Source organism: Balaenoptera acutorostrata, chromosome 6, assembly GCF_949987535.1.
Source record: "Balaenoptera acutorostrata chromosome 6, mBalAcu1.1, whole genome shotgun sequence".
NCBI classification, from domain to species: domain Eukaryota; kingdom Metazoa; phylum Chordata; class Mammalia; order Artiodactyla; family Balaenopteridae; genus Balaenoptera; species Balaenoptera acutorostrata.
Genome location: NC_080069.1, coordinates 48,373,391 through 48,386,702, shown reverse-complemented (window position 1 = coordinate 48,386,702; position 13,312 = coordinate 48,373,391). Strand labels below are relative to the sequence as shown.

The window sequence follows — 13,312 nt, the reverse complement described above, 5'->3', positions numbered from 1 at the left end:
ATTTACATGTTCTTTTCTTGATTTAACTGTGAAGCCCCAGAGGACTGAGACATGGATCAATTCATCCCTCAGTCCATCGTCTTCAGTACAAAGTAGGTCTTTAATAAATACTATTTAGCGAGTTCATGGATAAACTTCTATCATTTTTTCTCAATGGAACTTTAAGCTCCCTGTGTATGTAAATCTCTTACAGATTCAATATATCTTACCTTTACATAAACCAAATCTGTTTTAATGTTCACTTAGAATGCCATGTCTGTTACAAATGTCCATTTATACTTTTGAGGATGCTTTCTTTTTTCATTCTAAATTCTCCCCAAAATTACTTGGGGGTTTTATGGACAAAGTAGCTGCTCAGAAACTTAACATTATGACCTGAAGTTTGACAACAAAGCAAGTTTTCTGAACTTCAGAACTGTCTTTTTAATCAATAATTCCTCCTGCCAAATAGCCATCTGATAATTAAAGCATATTCCCATATGTACCACCAACCACAGTACTGAAGTATTTTTTTCCTCATTCATGAACCCATTCACCAATCCATCTATCCATGGAGTCAACAATTGCTATGTAAACCCTCAGAGTCTACCAGGCACTGAGCTCAGGGCTGGAGATCCAAAGATTAAAAAGGCAGAGGACTTGCCCTCACACAGCACAGACAGGCTGGCCCATAACAAGTACCACAGCAAAAGATGACACAATGAGTTAAGTGCTCCTAGAGAAACATGCCAAGTACAATGGGTGAAACGCAGGAAAGCGGGGACTGGGAGAGTTTGTAAAGAAAGATTTGAAAGTACTTCATACGCCATACCTCTAAGGGTCTGAAGAAACCCTGGTGTCACCCCAGATCATCCTTTCCACTGACTTCAGCCAAGGAAAGGAACAGCATCCTAACTTTTCCACAGTCTCTCTCTCAGTTGTTCTCAATGATCGCTGGGAAGCACTTTATTTGAAAACCAGAGAGCACTTTCCCCTTCAGCCAGCCTGTGGGGTGATGGGAACATGGGAGCTGAGCCTATCGGTGCTTCTATCAAGCAGCTGAAAAAGTTGTAGCCCATGAGTCATGGCTCTTTTCATGTGTTTCCAAGTCTGTGGGAGGAAAGGCCTTTGGCCGGCAGCACTGGCAATCTAGCACCTATGCTGATCACTTGGGGAAAGAAAGACGCTAGAACCACCAAGAGAGCTATATCATCCTCCCACCTCCCTCAAGTGTGCATCTCCCCAATGCCATCACCAGGCCATGCCTCAAAATAGCGTGAGAGCCAAAACCCACATTTTCAAAAAAAAACAAAGGGACAAATAAATTAAGCTTCTGCCACCCACCTCCCTTCTGTGCGGCTAAGGAAAATCAAACGAAATAAAGAAGCAAATTAGCAGCTGGTACGTGAGCTTCAGATCACGAATATGTTTTGAAGGCTCTGCCAACCAGTTCTTCCTGAACTGGGTTTGTTCTTGTTGGGAAAATAATAATCAGTAATCATACTACTAATATTAATGCTTAACATCTATTGAAAGCTTACTGTGTACCAGACACTCTGCTTACAATTTACATGCATGCCTATTTAATTGATATAAACATGAAGTACTACTATGATCCAGACTTTGCATCTGAGGCGTCTGAGGCTCAGAAGGGCCGAACCAATTTGCCAAAGTTCACAGGTGTAATAGATTGCTGAGCAGCCCCTATGCCCACTAATATCATAAACCTGTTGCTCTGAAGCAATATACTTTCCTTAAAATGAAGGAAAATATTAAGGTAGGATTGTTAGAAACATAGACATTGTTCCCTATCATAAAGTACTAAGCGACCTATACATTCATGTGATGTTTTTGCAATTCAACAACATAGTCCCCTTGACCTACAGTCATTCTCCCATGCTTTGTATTTGTAGGAGAGAACAACAAATACTTAGGACTTCTAAGATAATTAAGCACGGAGGGAAAACATTTTCCCTGTTGTTCCTAGTTTGCTTAGGCAATGTTTTACTCAAATTACTACCTCTACATACACGCACTTACAAATGCCCTTTATTTCCAAGAAATTAGTTTTAAATTATTTAGCAAAATTTAGAATTTCCCATAGTTTTTTATAAATTTACTTATTTTATTTTATTTATTTATTGTTTCTGACTGCGTTGGGTCTTTGTTGCTGTGCGCGGGCTTTTCTCTGGTTGCGGCGAGTGGGGGCTACTCTTCGTAGTTGTGCGCGGGCTTCTCATTGTCGTGGCTTCTCTTGTTGTGGAGCACGGGCTCTAGGCACGTGGGCTTCAGTAGTTGTGGCACATGGGCTTAGTAGTTGTGGCTTGTGGGCTCTAGAGTGCAGGCTCAGTAGTTGTGGCTTAGTTGCTTGTGGCATGCGGGATCTTCCCAGACCAGGGATCAAACCCGTGTCCCCTACACTGGCAAGCATATTCTCAACCACTGCACCTCCAGGGAAGCCCTAAAATTTCCCATATTTAAAGAGGAACAAATACTTTCAATGTCTGTAGTCTGCAGTCCAAAAGGCTCCCAAGTGAAGAAAAACATAGCTCTGTTAAGTATAAATAAGAAGTAAGAAATGGGTATTTTTCTTTTAACAATTATTACTCTTCCTCATAGACAACATAGACAACATAGAATAGTGTATTATAGAATAACCTCAAAATATTAACGACACCTGGAGGGAAAGTGATTTAAATAGCTTCTACCATTTTTATATTTGAATTGGAAATCTACCAAGAACCAGCCCTCTAAGGAGATAGCATGGGCGTCAGGTGGGCTAATAGATAGACCAAGGAAAAGCCTTCCCTTGGTCCTCTGAATGGCAAAGAAGAAAGAAAGTAAAATAGGGGTGCACTCATTCTGATGCCTTAAGTACTGGGGGGATTTGGAGAAGAGAGAAGTGTCTCCAAGGAAGCCCCTGAAGCCTTCCTACTAAGGGTGCTCAAGCATCATCAGCGTAACCTGGGAGTTCGTTAGGCAAGAGAATAACAGGTCCTATATCTCTGGCCTTTTGAATTAGAATCTGAATTTTAACCTAATGCCCAAATGATTTCTCAGCACGCTGATGTTTGAGAACCAGCATTGCAAACACCCCATCAGAGCCTGCTCTAAACACCTGCCAAGGGCAGCAAGGGCTAGTGTCAGCTCAAAACAATTACAATCAAGTATGAAATTCCCTGCATCCTTACTTCTCCTTCCCACCTCCCCCATGTCACCAAATGCTAAAGCATGTCCTACGAACTCTCTAGCTTACCTGTGTCTCCCATATCACCCTGTTCTTTCTTCTCTTCAAACATGCTTAGCTTATTCCTGCTTTCCAGCATCTGTAGTTGCCGAATCTTCCATATTTTTAATGGCTTTCTCCTTCTCAGCAGTCAGGTTTCAACTTGAATGTCTTCTCCTAGGAGATGTCTCCCTGACAACTCTCTTCCACACTTTCCTGAATTTACTTTCTTGATTCAATTTACAGACACTGAAGACATTTTATTTATTTGTATACTTTCTGTACAAGAACAAGGACAGCCTTTGACAACTGCCTCTCTTCCTTTTTATTCTCTTTCTCCTTTTTATTCCTATGTCCCCTGCTGCTGAACCTTGGCTAACCAACAAATGGCAAAGTTTATAAAAACAGGTTTCAAAAGAAATGTTCTGACAGTTTTTTGGGTGATATTACAACAGTGACCCTGAGCAAGAGGCCCAAGGACCAAAACAACATCCAACCATTCCAACAACAAGAGTTACAGCAACTGAAGATGAAAAGTGATACCTGAGTCAGACCATAAGGACAGGTACCCTGTCCTCTTCTCATCCCGTAAAACCCCAACCCTGCTTCAACTAGGAGAGTTACCTGGTCTTCAGGTGCTGCCTGAGCACATCAGTTGAATAAAGCCTTTAACCTCTCTTTGAGTCGCTTAAATTAGTTCTTTTGACATTTTATTATATGCCTTCTCCCATTAGAATTATGGCCCTTCTCATTAGGATTGATCTTCCCAGTTCTCTACCATCACTAGAACTTCGGATAATGCCTCTCACGTGGTAGTGGCTCAATACATATTTGTGGGCTGACTTTTATTTTAGAAGGGAAACCAACTTGTTCTGAACTCCCAATATAATTGGTTTTTGCCTGTCACGTGACCTGATCATGTGTCCTCTTGCTCTTTGACCTCCTTCCTTGGAAAAGACCATTTATTTCATACCCACTAGTTATCTTGCTCTTGAATGAAGCCCTAGTAAGTGAGGTTCTTCATGATCCTATTTGCACTGGTTTTTATGGCCTTAATTACCACCTAATCCTGCCAGTGGAAAAAGAAGAGTGGTCCTTTTGTATAGACAAATGGAACTGGGATAAAATTTACCACATTTGAAAAAGAGAAGCCACAAAAACTCTCTGGAATCTTTCATGCAAGAAAAAAGATCACTTAGTATACTGGTAACTAAACTCCTAATAGTGAGCACTATTCCACAAGCTCCCAAATACCTCAGAACCCAGGGAATTCAGTGAAGCACTACACAAAAATTTCCAAGCTACCCATAAAAAGGAGGACCTCAGCTTGAATTCTGCCATATTGTGCCCATTTTGCTTTGCTCTCTACTATTTCATCTAATTAACTCCTTCTCTATAAGAGGAGGTCGGGGCTGTTATTATGACTTTGGGTAACCTAGGGCCCCGTTAGGTCCAGGGAGGGGAGGAAATACACATACCAACACTAGGACTTAATCCCTTAGCAGAAGCTGCACCTAAGTGAGTGGTTCCTGGCATCCCTATTTAAGGAGTAAGCCTGACAGAAAACTGCTCTTCTGACACGATAATATTTAGACTTATAAACCCGGACACCAGGGCTAGAACTAATTTCCTTAGCAAATGTACAGGCATAGCTATCATCCCCCTACATAGAGAGCAATGGGCGAAAGAGGAACTCCACTTTCCTCCAGATACTAAGCCCCATATGATGGCAAACAGACTGAGCAGGGGCCAGATCTGAGGTATGGAGAACAGTTAAGAGTCCATTACATCAATCCAGGAGCAGAGAAGATGGGGAGAACTGGATATATCTGAGAGCTAAAATGGAATTACAATTAATATTTACTGCAAATGATGGAATACATGAACATATTTGTAGAATTCATGTTACAATATTACCTCAGTGACACAAGTATAAAAAATTAGTTCTAACCATAAATATTAAAATAATGTTTCCTGGGGACATTTATTTTTAATCATTCCTCTATTCCATCACTGTATCTTATCAAACTTCTATTGTGTTATTTCAAAGCCCATTTCTGAAAGGACATTTAAAAGAGTAACTAAGGTTCCATTTATGAGGATTTTTTTTTTTTTTCTTCTGGAAATCTGAAAATGCATGACTAATGTTTGGGTTAAACTGACATCAAGGAGTACATGATAGAACATTCTAGTTTTTTTCACTGAGCTCATAAATAATTTGGACAATTTCCCCAATTTTCAATTAGGAGAAAGCCACATCATGCATAATGCTATCTGAACTGTGTAACTTGAAGATTTTTCTTTCATTTCTCTTTTAAAGTTGGATTTATCTACCAATTATTTCAACCCTCCAAAACAAATTCACACACATTTTTTTTTAAAACATCTTTATGGAGTATAATTGCTTTACAATGGTGTGTTAGTTTCTGCTTTATAACAAAGTGAATCAGCTATACATATACATATATCCCCATATCTCCTCCTTCTTGCATCTCCCTCCCACCCTCCCTATCCCACCCCTCTAGGTGGTCACAAAGCACCTAGCTGATATCCCTGTGCTATGCGGCGGCTTCCCACTAACCATCTATTTTACATTTGGTAGTGTATATATGTCCATGCCACTCTCTCACTTCGTCCCAGCTTACCCTTCCCCCTCCCCGTGTCCTCAAGTCCATTCTCTACATCTGCGTCTTTATTCCTGTCCTGCCCCTAGGTTCATCAGAACCATTTTTTTTTTTTTTTTAGATTCCATATATATGTAAATTCACACACACTTTTATTCGAATGTGATTTCTTTGTGGGCGATTCTTGCTAAGTCAAACTGATTCGGTAAGATGAAGCGTCGTTAAATACGCTTTACATAAAGCAGCCAGAAGGGGCAGCAAAGAAGCTTGCTTCTTCATAGGCGCCCCTTTAACAACGTCCAACACGGGAGAGTGCTTCCGTCTGCCAACCAAGCTCAGGAACAAGATTTCCCAGTTACTACTCTTACCTTTCCTTAGTAGCTTACGCCCTTGACACTTCTCCACTGTCTTCACAGCAACTTTAACAGGGTCCTTGAAACGAATTAAGTTAGGTGCTCACAGGTATTTAGACTAGATAGAAGGTTCCTCCTCTTCAGTAGTAGTGAAAGCCTTTATTGATTTCCTGTCAGGTGGGTGTCTTCATCTCTAAGCCCCAAGCCACATCTATTCCCAGTCCAGAAGCCTGGTCTTATCTCTTCTGAAGTCCATTTTCTAAGTAAACCAAGTCAAGCCTAATCACTTCACCCTCGTGGTGGAGGCTTTAATTCCAGTCTCATCTATCATCAACACTTCCTTTGCCTGCCTCATTCTCCTTTATAAAACCCATTTCCTTTCTCCCTTCTTATCTCCTTTAACGCTTAAAGTCCTAGGTCACTGAAGGCACAAGAATGTGTCTTTTGTTAAAGTACCAGGCACATCATCTCCCATAGCATTAACACACCAAGGTGAACCACTCAAGTATACATGATGTAGGCAGATTCATCAAAAGGCACCAAAATAAGAAAAAAATGGAAAATTCCAGGCTGGGGTCTTCAAAAAATATACAGGTAAACTGAACATCATTAAAAAGAACTGATTTCAAGAAGTGAGAGATCACCATTAATGTTTTTTCTATCTTTATGTAATACACAATCACCATTATTTTATCCAAGGAAATAGAACAGAGTGGGGAAAATGCAAGGCCAACCTAACCCCATTGAGATTAGGTTGTTGAGTAAAGCAAAATTGGAAAAGGTGATGTGTAGTGGTTTGTGAACCACACACATCTGTTCTCAAATCCCCGCTCAGTTGTTACTGTGTCGTATTGGGCAAGTTACTTAAACTCTCTGAGCCCCAATTTTGATTTAAAGAAAATAAACACAATAATACTTTTTCATAGAGCTTTTTAAAATTTAAAATAAAATATCCAAAGTGCTTACTGCATGGCTATCGGTCATGGGAATATTCCTATCTGAAAAATTCTGAAATCTTTACATCAGGAGCTTGCTCTTTTTAGATTTTTGAGATGATACAACTCCAGGTTTCCTGAATTTTGGCCCCAATATCCAGTTCTAACTCAGTTGCTCACTATCCTCTCTCATGTACACAGAGCTACAGTCAGTCACAGTGCTATGTTCGTGGTCTCCCATGAACCAGAGATCACAGATATTTCTTCTTTAATCTTTGCTCACCTTCATCTTTCAGTACTGCCTCTCCCCATTACCTTCCTCTCTCTTTATAGATCTAGATCCAGTTCTTCCTGCTGCATGAAGATTTCCTAGATTGCACTGCAGTTCAGTTAACTCACCTTCCTGTAAATATCTGGTATGCATGTAACCTGTCACTTGCTAATACCCGATGTTGAGTCTTGCTTCAGGTATTCTGAGGTTATCACCAAAGGGAGTCAACATGGATTCAAAACTATGTCTAGCCACTATTATACTTTTCTGTTCCTCCTTCCCTCTTTGCTGATAACACTGAGAGTTCAGTTAACCATGGCTACCTCCACTGGGTACTGATGCCCCTTCATGACACCTGTGATGCTTCCAGATACTCCTTGTCTGGGTATCATATTATCCAGTGATTAACTGCACCTCCAGTTCCCACACTGGGCAATATTCCCAAGGCAGAATTGAAGACAAGGCCTCCATCCTTTTTTCTTATCCTCTATTAAAGGCTAAAAGCTTTTGCCCAATATCTTATAAGACTGATATCTCATGAATATTAATATCTTACACAGTCATTTCAGTTCTATGTCACAGTTCTTTGTTTCTCCCAAAAATTCTCATATGAGTCAGTGGTGAAAGGAAATGCTATGCTTAGAGATTCATTCAAGCCACTCATCACGTCACTCCTCCCCTCTGATGACTAAGACTTACTTATCGGGTTAGATTTTTCTACTGATTCTCTTGGTTTAGACTGTATCCTCCCAGGGGGCCCCTCAATCCTTCAAGCCAACCAACTCTGGCTGCAGCCCCCAAAGAACCTCATATTTTCCCAGATATGAATCTCCTGAATGGACCTAACTTAGCATAATCTTAAAACACACTATATTCATATCATTTATGGTATTCATTTTACTTTTAATCGTTACCCCTTCATTTTGTAATTTAATATTTTATGTGGTTTTGTCTTGTCTCTGCATCTAGACTGTAAGTTTTCTCAGGACAGTGAAGGCAGTATAACAAGCCCTTAGAAGCAAAGCACTGTGTCATGACATAATAAATATTAACATGTATCTTCTTTGTGATTTTTTTGAGGGAATATTAAATGGAGTGATGAACAGAGTTTCAAAGCTATTTCAAGATGTGGATGAAAGTCAAAGAACAGACATCTGAAGGTGATGCAGGAAGCTCTCATTAATTAATTCAGCATTTACTGAGGAGCTACTAAATGTTCAGCACTTCATCAGGCTCTGGACTACAATGTAAATGAGGTACGCCAGCAACTACAAGGAGCCCTCAGTCTAACAAAGGAGTGAAATATGTTCAAAAGTACAATTTATTGCCTTAGTGACTATAACAAATATAAATTTAGGGTAATATGAGAATACAAACATGCAAAGAAGCCCCAAAATATTAGAAGTTTGTCAAATTTGATTCTTACAAATAAACACTTGGAAGTACTGATGAAATTATTAGATCACCTGATGTATGATCACCTATGTGTGATTTCCCTTTCCAGTTTAGTTCCATTAAAGACAACCTCCCTTTTCTCTTCTTCTGGGCAGAGGGTTCAGAGTAGAGGTAAACATTAGGAAGTTGTTTAGATATCAGAGAGCACTGAATGGTTGGTAATGCTTTGGGGGCAGGTCCTTACGTACCTGGCAGTAAATATGCATGGCGCTCTTGCCCATTTCACAAAGAATGAAAGAACTGGGTCATTCTCCCTCACAAGTTGTGAATAGGTAAATGCAATGTGCCAGGCCAGTGCCCCGTTTTCTGTAGTGACTTTTCTATCAAACAACCACAAAATATGTTTCTCTAAAAGCCATTCAGCCAGTGCCTGATTCTTCTCAGGATAGACCTTGAATTGACTCAGATTAGAATATTAAAACCCAGTGATTATTTGATGTACAATAACCCTAGCACTTATTTCCTTGTTTTCATTAATAACGGTAACAGATACAATATAAGATTTATCATAATTGTTTGCAGTAGTCCTTTTTTATTTATTTATTTATTTTTATTTTATTTCTTTTTGGCTGCACTGAGTTTTCATTGCTGCTCGAGGGCTTTCTCTAGTTGCAGCAAGCGGGGGCTACTCTTAGCTGTGGTGCGCGGGCTTCTCATTGCTGTGGCTTCTCTTGCTGCGGAGCATGGGCTCTAGGCGCGCAGACTTCAGTAGCTGCGGCCTGCGGGCTCCAGAGCGCGGGCTCAGTAGTTGTGGCTCACAGGCCCAGTTGCTCTGTGGCATGTGGGATCTTCCCGTACCAGGGCTCGAACCCGGGTCCCCTGCATTGGCAGGCGGATTCTTAACCACTGAACCACCAGGGAAGCCCTGCAGTAGTCCTTTTGAAGAATTTCATTCATATACAAAAATATCTGATCTGACCAGCAACCTCTGAAGAGTAGCTGCTTAAATTTACTTTCAGACATGGGGTGAGTTACTGAAAAAGATGGTAAGTTGAATGTGGATGCATGGGCATGACAGGGTGAAATTTACAAACACCTAAAGGACACTATGAATGCCACTTCTTGCCAGTAAGAAGATAATTTTATTTTAAAAAAATAATAGGGCTTCCCTGGTGGCGCAGTGGTTGAGAGTCTGCCTGCCAATGCAGGGGACACGGGTTCGAGCCCTGGTCTGGGAAGATCCCACATGCCGCGGAGCAACTGGGCCCGTGAGCCACAACTACTGAGCCTGCGCGTCTGGAGCCTGTGCTCCGCAACAAGAGAGGCCGTGACGGTGAGAGGCCCGCGCACCGCGATGAGGAGTGGCCCCCGCTTGCCGCAACTGGAGAAAGCCCTTGCATGAAACGAAGACCCAACACAGCCAAAAATAAATAAATTAAAAAAAAAATCCTTCCCTCTACTTTAAAAAAAAAAAAAAAAAAGAATATATAACTTAAAAATACTGGAACGGAATTTTACTCTAATGTTTGAAATATAATATTCAAATCTGAATTTGCAGTTTGATTTCTATAGTAAGCAAGAGAGTGCATATCTTTTTCTTTTAACCATTAAAAGCCTCTATTGACTATTAAAACATTTTCACTGTGATTAAAATGTCATATGCTTATTATTTTATCAATTCATTAATTCACTCATTCATAAATACACCATACACATTAAGGGACTATTAGGTACCAGGTTGTTTTTTTGGTTTTTTTTAATGAGTGAAGATTACTACAATAGAAAAGAACCAGTGCCCATGCTAAGATGTATATATTCTGGTGGGGAATGGAAAAAAAGTTGTGGACAGCCCCTAATACAGGGGAAGTAACATCAAAAAGACACTCTCTTACTAATTGAATCATACTATCTGAGGGCAGATCTGGCAGATATGCACATTCACTTCTGCAGATCTGCATTACTTGATTTTGATTTGTGACAGACTTCTTTTTAGACTTAAATTGTAAATGCTTTCCTGGTCTATTCAAACCAGTTACTGGGTTTCTGCATGTGAAAAATGCATGCTTGAACCTGTAACTGTTTCCAAGCAGGAAACAAATGCCTTGCGGAAAAGGCAAGCTGAATTTGCTATTGATCTTTAAAACCCAAACATTTGGGGGAACTTCAATGTCCAGTCACAGAGTTCCATTTAAAGCATGCCCTTGATTAAATCTCAGAAAGAAAGCCAGATACAGAGGCCAGACACAGATTCACCTGGGTGAAATATGATTAGACTTGGCAACTAGAACAGTACTTAATGCAATTACTGTATAATTAATTAGAGACCGTGGTTTGAAACAGTCAAGTTATTTCCAAGATATGAATCTTTTAGTAGTAAATGCATCATATTGACGAGAATGAGTTATGGGACATATCTCACAAGGGTGAGACACATAACTCACAGGTGAATGATGTACAGAATTTAGGACAAATGAGATCAAACTGTAATTTACCATCCCTTTCAGGACAGGGCCTTTTGGAAGGTCTCCAAATCATGTATTTCAGAAGGTTCTGGCTTGATTAAGAATTTTATCTGATGAAAGATCAGATGGAGAAAACACTACCTTTTCTGCTGGTAAAGGATGTTTTCATTCTGCTAAAAGCTCATGCCAGGAAACAAATATTTTTCAAATAAAAATTATTATAAGTTAGCTTAGTCAGACATTGTATTATAATAACTGTATTTCCTTGGCTTACATCAGATCAGATTTGATAATCGGATTTGCATCAGCTATGTCCAGGAGATGCTCAGGAATAGAGTAGGAGAATTTCTATTAGGTACAGATTTGAGAATTAAAGAAGTTGGGATTTGGAACTGGGAAATTCTTCGATGCCTCTTCCAGTGCTTCACATTTGCCAGCCACCAACTATAAAAACCTACATGCAATGCATTTACTTTTGCATAGCCATAACAACATGCATCATTTTCAATTTTTAAAATCTAACTCCTAGTAACTAAAAGAATGTATGTACTTATTTGTACCTCAAATATTACATATGGATTTTTTGTAATTCTTGTGATTCTATTTATTATATTTTCTTACTTGCATTACAGGAGTAGGTAAATTATGTGGCAGGGAAGAAAAATGTTGAAATCCAAGACCTTAGGTACACTTTACTTAAGTCATGAAATGATGGGAACAAATGGGTTCATAGGTGTATCTAACATTGTGAAGGGTTAGTTTTTAATTTTCTTTAAGACTTTTTAGATTAGAGGTCTAGACAGAGATGGCATACATGTAATACTGATTATGGTTTAATCCAAGTAGGATATATAGGGGGAAATTTACTGAGCTTCAGAGCCTAGCTGAATTCCAGTAAAGTAGAATCATGAAAAAGTATTTAAACTCTTAAAACTTTTCTATCAGAATTAGTTTTCAATCTACTTTGAATTGCTCATACAAATACCATCACTTTTATGAAATCACATTTTTGAGTCACATTTCAATACCATCTGCAATATTTCCAGTGCTGGAGATAGAATTTTTGTTTTCAATCCTGATAATTTACATCATATTTGCCAGCCCACATCATTTTTACTAGACATTCTATATCTCGCTGTTCTTTTTAACCATCCATAATGGCATTTCAGCTAAGTAAAGGCAAACAGGAGAGTAGGGTTTGATTTCCAGTCTTCAAAACTGACAAAGAATTATGTGATTTAGTCTTGATATAATTGATAAGAAAAGGCATACCTACACGTCACCTCTGGGAGACAATAACATTGTGGGAAAACAAAAATGAATAAGAAATGGTCTCTGCCAAAGAGTACTTACATTCTAGGGAGAGAAACAGATGTGGTAGAAATATGTTCGAGGGGTCAAGATATACACGATAGGGGACGAAAAATACTGTGTAACAGCCGTGAGGCCAAATAAGGTGCATGCCTAGGAGGTGTGAGTCTCGAGAGATGAGAAGTTTGATCGCGAGAACTCCCTATGATACAATAAACAGTATGGGAACATCATGTTCATATTTGCTTTTGCTTTTAGTAAGAGAATTACTACTCTTTCTTTGAGGCTCAGCTCTGGTTCACCTCCTTCATGAAGCTTCCGTGAGGCTTCAGGCCCACAATGACTTTCTTCCTCTGAATCTCTGTAATTATTGTCATCTACCCAAGTTCCTGCCTGACAGAGTACGGCCTTTTTCCTTTTCTGATAATATTGCATATCTGCTCTGCTTGTCACTGGCATCATAAACTCCTTGAAGATAAAGCTAACGTTTAAGAGTAGAAATTTACAATATTGCATGAGTTTCAGGTATATAGCAAAGTGATTCAGTTATATATATGTATATTTTTGGATTATTTTCCATTATAGGTTATTATAAGATATTGAAGGAAGTCTAGGCCATGAGCCACTAAGCTATGAAATAAGAAAAAAGGGGTAGAGATCGTCTTTAATGTATGTGGAGGTGAAAGCAGACTGAAATCGAGACTGTTGCACAGGGCCCAGTGACCCTGCACAAAAAGACCCTCAGCAAAAGTCTCC

The 13,312-nt window shown here is 39.5% G+C and overlaps 1 protein-coding gene across 2 annotated transcripts in view; it reads right to left on the bottom strand.

Moving 5' to 3' along the window:
- Positions 1-13,312, bottom strand: part of LINGO2 (leucine rich repeat and Ig domain containing 2) — a 1,241,515-nt gene that overhangs the window by 301,847 nt on the left and 926,356 nt on the right. Inside the window, exon 1 of one of the 2 annotated variants that reach the window (XM_007176845.2) lies at positions 812-938. The exons of the other annotated variant lie outside the window; for it this stretch is intronic. The gene's annotated coding sequence lies outside the window, so the exon portion shown is untranslated. Of the gene's footprint in view, positions 1-811; positions 939-13,312 lie in introns of those variants that run through there. 2 annotated transcript variants of the gene reach the window in all.